This window comes from Mastigoproctus giganteus, chromosome 6 (assembly GCF_048544385.1).
Source record: "Mastigoproctus giganteus isolate SK-2022 chromosome 6, ASM4854438v1, whole genome shotgun sequence".
Taxonomy (NCBI): Eukaryota; Metazoa; Arthropoda; class Arachnida; order Uropygi; family Thelyphonidae; genus Mastigoproctus; species Mastigoproctus giganteus.
This window is the reverse complement of record NC_143580.1, coordinates 206,782,030-206,788,029: the sequence shown is the minus strand read 5'-3', so window position 1 is coordinate 206,788,029 and position 6,000 is coordinate 206,782,030. Positions and strand designations below refer to the sequence as shown.

General features: G+C 37.3%; 1 protein-coding gene across 2 annotated transcripts in view; it reads left to right on the top strand.

Annotated features, from left to right (window-relative positions):
* The first annotated feature begins 585 nt into the window (after positions 1-585).
* mldr (mitochondrial ribonuclease P catalytic subunit) overlaps positions 586-6,000 on the top strand; it is a 92,072-nt gene continuing 86,657 nt past the window's right edge. Inside the window, exon 1 of one of the 2 annotated variants that reach the window (XM_090375633.1) lies at positions 586-631. The gene's annotated coding sequence lies outside the window, so the exon portion shown is untranslated. Of the gene's footprint in view, positions 632-2,130; positions 2,179-6,000 lie in introns of those variants that run through there. The other variant, XM_090375634.1, reaches the window with a different exon arrangement.

The window sequence follows — 6,000 nt, the reverse complement described above, 5'->3', positions numbered from 1 at the left end:
ACACCATCAGGCATCTCTCATATTGTGGAGTTATACTTCATAACTGTTTTTGCCATCATTGCATCACTTGGGTACCTACCCACTCACTGACGAAGGGCCAAATAGCCCTGAAACAGTGCTGTCTGGGTGGTGGTACCTATCTGAGAATAAGTAACACTAGTCTTCTCCTTAGGTGAAGCGTTACTTATTCGAAGTAGTGCAATATCATGGCAACTCGTTGTGAAGGTATTCACAATATGAGATATAACCTAAAACGATGCCACCTTAAAAATTTTCTGTTTATTCAGAAATGGCTGTGTATTATGATGCTAAGCACTTTATATACATAGTCTAAATTTGTTCGCAGCTTGAGGCTCTAGCCCTAAATGCGCCTTAGTGTACTGTATTTTAAACTCATAATATATTATGAGTTTAAAATTTAGATTTTATTCTCTGCCTAATTGTATATGTAGGTGGCGTTGATAAGGTAGGATTACCACTGCGTGATGTGTGCGTTTGATTTGTATGGTGTTCGTCTTTATATTTTGAATGAACTATAACGGATGTAGCGTTTAAAAAAAAAAAAAAAAAAAACAGTTTTAATGAAGCGGTATTCACGTTACTGCTCATGTTAGATAGCCTTCTTGTTCCAGTAGGTGACGAGCAATATGGCCTTAGTTGCCAATGCTCCTAAAAACCAAATAACAAACAAACTAGTAGGTGACGATCTCAACCTCAATTTTTAAGTGGAATTGATTCGGCATAGTCATGTTTTGGGCTGGTAGCTAAATGAGATATATACATGTATATTTCGATTACCCCATGTGTTCACATCTGGTGAGTAAGGGCTTGGCACACCCAGGGTCCTGAGCTGGATGTCATCATTCTTTTCTTGGTGATTCCCTTCTACCTTTGTCTCTCTCTCACTCAGGGTAACTAGGGAATTTTTTTTTTGGCAGGTGCAGCATAAGCCTCAGGCTTCTTTGCACCATATAGCTATTAATAATAAAATGGTAATATCACATCTTGTAATAATATAAGATAATACCGTATAAGATGCGATATACCGAAAACCACGTAACAATTCTAGTGATCCAAATATTCGATATTGTCATCATTAGCATTAGTAGTGGCATATGCCTACAGCATCAGCCAAAAAAAAAATCGATCCGACTTAGATCTTTTTATCGGGAACGTAAATAGGGTTAAAACCTTTTCCACTGTATCCCTCGAAGGTAGTTACTTGGATGGTTTTGAACTCGTTGTCTTGTTCTCCCCACATCTCTCTTACCTGGAGGTTTGTAATGCTAATTTTGGGTTCATTCGTTCTTTGTGAGTGAACCATTTTTTCTGATACCATTTTATGTCAGTTCCGGTATCTACTTTTAATTTCTCACAAATATCTGAATTTCTTTGATAAAGAAATTCAGTCTTTTCTAAAGCCAAATAATGGGCTTAAAAATCTCAATTGCGCTGCTTCTAGTTCTTATTTATTACCCAGGGCTCACAACTGTAGAAGAGGGCTGATTTTGAAGTGACGTTGTGCAATTGTAATTTTGTTTCCATTGTCATTTGTTTTCTGAAGTGGCGTTTAGTTGTTCCATTAATTTTATTGTATTTTAGTACTTTAGCGTAGTTGTATTTCCCTTTGATTTTAAATTTCCTGATTATACCCCAGATTATGGGTATACTTCCAGAGGAAGTGGCTTCTTTTATTATTATTATTATTATTAGCCATATGGTGCAAGGAAGCCTGAGGCTAATGCTGTACCAGCCAAAAAAAATTCCTGAGTTACCCTGAGAGAGAGAGAGTGAGACAGTCAGTCAGAAATAGAAAGGAAGCACCAAAAAAGAGAAGAATGATGATATCCAGCTCAGGACCCTGGGTGTGCCAAGCCCATACTCACCAGATGTGAGATCCAGGGGTTAATTTTGCTTTAATCTGCCCCAAATTACTGGCATAAGCTAACATAATCTTTTTTCACTAGCCAAAAATGAAAGCCTTAAAAAATCCACACTTCTTTCTTGAATTTGTCCTGAATTTGGCCATGCCTGGAATGTGATGACAAGGTGTACCTATTATCTGCAGTTCAGCCAATTTCCCAAATAGGTGAAATCGGATATTCTATTATTTTGTCATCAATAACAATTTGATTTGTTATGTTTTTTCCATATAATCCCATTGATTTTGTTTTTGAGGTAGAGATCTTCATCTTGTATTTTTGCTTATTTTATTCAATTAATTAACTGCTAGATATTTGATATATTAAATCATTTATTATTTATGCCATCCAGTTGTTACTAACATTAACAAGGAAATGTCAAAATGTTTATGTAACCGATCCATTTGATCCTGCATCACTGATAATTAGACAAATATCCAGCTTCTTTCTATTAAAAATAAATATTTTTTATATATTTTTTTTTCCTGCGAACTAAGCTCTTTAAAATACATTGGTACTTGTCTATTATCCTCGCGCCAGTGTACCTTGCAAGTTAGTTTAATATAATCCAACATAACATAACCTAACCAGTGTATATTTATGTATATTTATTCATACTTAAATGGTTAGATTCAATGTGTAATTAAATACTTAAATTTTTAGATTAGATGTGTAATTAAATACTTAAATGGTTAGATTAGATGTGTAAATTACACTGATGGAACGATAATAGATAAGTACTAAAATATTTTTCAGTGAATATAAATGAATTTTTTAAATTCGTGAATTTAAAAGTCCGTGTCGAGTTTTGGCCAAGCTGAAAAGTTGGACAACATATCACCGTATGTGCATAAAACAAGTGTAATTGTTATATTGTATTATTGATGTTTCAATGTTGGTATAAAAGGATTAAAGGAACTTTAATCCTTTTCTATTTACCCTCCATGTATAGTAACATATTTCTCCCATGTATGGATCAGTTGTTTAATGCCTTGATCAAAGAAGTCTGCACTTTTTCCTTGAAACCATGATTCCACTTTATTGATGACTTTCTGAGATGAACCAGAGCAGCGTCCATGCAATGGTTTCTTCCTTTCTTGAAACAAGTAGTAGTCTGATGGTGCTCGGTCAGTAGAAAAGAGTGGGTGCTGCAGTAGCACAAATCCAACAGTTGGCGAGAACATTGCTTCTGCAAAGGCATCAGCAATCTTGGAACCCATCATGCGAAGACCTTAGACATGTGCAAATGGTAATGTAAAATGCTGTGGGCAGACCCATAACTAATTCCCACTGCATTTACGATTAAATGAATTGTGACACATCTGTCACTCAGCACCAGCTGCTCAACCTTTGCAACTGTCTCACTGTATGTGGATGTTGACGGCCTTTCTTCTCTTGGCTTGTCAAAGACACTTGTACGACTGCACTGGAACTCCCATTTCCACTTTTTTACAGTGTCATAGGATGGACAATACGCAGCTTTCGTTTCTTCATCAATTTTTTGAGCTTTCTTGCCCTGCAAATGTGGGAACTTGATCACCGCTCGATACTCCACTTTGTCAACTATAGCGTCCTTCCTTCGAGTCCAGGCTCCACCTCTGATGTACGATCACCTACAGGAATGAAATTTCACACTTTAGTTAATAAATATTAGACAACTTATATTAAAAATGCATATTCCTACTGATGTTTTATCTAGGTCAGGGTGCAGACTTTTTGATACTCCCCATACATTATGTTACATGTATATTTTTATTGCTTACCTCTTATTGATTTAATTTTTATTTTTAATGAGTAGTTAAGTGAAGCTTAAATTAAGTTATTGAGTCCAAAAATTCTAACCATGGTAACACACCTTTATAACATATACAAAAAGGCATCTCCAATGTAAAGGGAAATATTATTATTATGAGGCTTATGCTGCACCAGTGGCGCCTCCATAGCCAGGTGGGTAGGAGCAGCAGTGCATAGCACACGCTTCTTGATTAGATCGGGGTTCACGCCTGTGACCACCAAATACGGAGGATGTGGAAAGGTCAGGGAATGACCACCGCATATCCCAGGAGCAATATGGCCTTAGTTGCTAATGCTCCTAAAAACCAAATAACAAACAAACAAACAAGCTGCACTAGCCAAAAAAAATTCCCAAGTTACCCTGAGAGAGAGAGAGAGAGAGAGAGAGAGAGAGAATCAGAAGTAGAAAGGAATCGCCAAGAAAGAGAAGAATGATGATATTCAACTCAAGGCTTCTGTGGTTTGCCCTTTGGTGTTTTCAGAGTTCAACATTGGTGCAGTCACTTTATTTAGTATTAGAAGTGACAAATGATGCAAGAAAGCAAGCTTATAAAGCATCAACCAAAAAAAAAAAGAAAAGAAAAAAAACCTTCCCTCATCACCTATTTATCCCCTCCAATAATTTGTCTACTTCTTGAATTTATTCAAACTACCTACTTCCACAATAACTGATGGAAGTTTGGGTGCTAATCAACCACCCATTGGCTGAAGGCAAACTTCTGCATATCTCTCCTACAACCAACCTTCCTCAGTTTGAATTTATGCCCTCTCATGTGTAGTCTGAGCAAGAGTAAGAATTCATCAGCATTGAGCTTGCTCAATCCATTCAAAGCCTTAAACACCTCACTCAGAACTTCTTGCAGTGGGCTAGTGTCCAGATTCTGCAATTTACTGAACTGAAGTCTTTCTTGGTAATACCACACTTTTGTTCCCTTCACCAGTCTTGTTGCCCTTCTCTGCACCCATTTCAGCAGATCTACATTCTTCCCAAAATGAGGATTCAGACTTATACACAGTATTCAAGATGCAGCCTAACCATTGTCTTGTACAATGGGATAACCATCTCGTTATTCCTACTAGCAAAGTTCCTGTATATCATTAACACAACCCCATAAGCTAACGTGGCAGCCATTGTGCACTACCCATAGAACTTCATATCTGATAGCACATTTAACCCAAGTCTTTTTCGCTTTCCATTACACTGAATATAATACCACACAGTTCATTCATTAAACTGGGATTATTTCTACCCATATGCAATACTTTGCATTTGTCAATGTTAAACTTCAACTGCCATTTCTTAGCCCATCTGCCTAATCTTTCTAGATCTTGTTGCAGTTGCTTACTGGCATTAACTACCCTGCCAATCTCTGTATCATCTGCAAATTTGAGTTCATATGTCTGCTCTGACGTTCCCTGTCACAGACAGTAATTTGGCATCTCCTCTTTTCAGTATTCTCTGGCTTAGAATCTCTCTCTCTCTCTCCACATTCTGTCAAATTCGTCTGTTGCCTCTATTGTTCTCCCAACTTCTCTAAGGAAGTCTTTGATTTCCTTTCTTTGAAACTTGACTTTCTCCAGTATAATGAAGGAGCAGCAGTGCGCAGCACACGCTTCTTGATTAGACTGGGGTTCGAGCCCATCACCACCAAATACGGAGGATGCGGAAAGGTCAGGGAATGACCACTGCATATTCACGGAGCAATATGGCCTTAGTTGCTAATGCCCCTAAAAACCAAATAACAATATCCAGTATAACTTTCCTAACAGTGAGGTAATTTTCCTTGGTGATTTTTATGTTCACAACTCCAGCTGGCTTCTGTTTTATAGTCATGTCATACAGACCTAGCTGGTCGAGATGCTGAAGGTGTTGCAATTACTAATGACCATGCTAAGATTGTTCATTTACCTACCAGAATACCAGACAATCCTAACCACACACCCAATGCACTTGATCTTTTTTCTCATGAACAATCCTTCCAGGTACACAGGTAAGATGCATGGTCTTCTAAAAGTCCACAACTTGGTGATGTTCTCTTCTCCAGTGGAGCCTTTCTCTTGTGGCCATTCTCAACTCATTGTTTTTCATTACAAGAATGCAAAATGGGATGATCTGTTAATTTCTATTCCTCTTTTCCTTGGTTGGTTTACTGTGTCAAATCTTCTGATGTCAATGTTTACTTAGATCATGTCAGTGAAATTATTCTTGTAGGGATAAAATCCTTCATTCTACACCCCATCTTAAAATCTCGTCCTTCATCTAAACCTTGGTTTTCCAATAAAT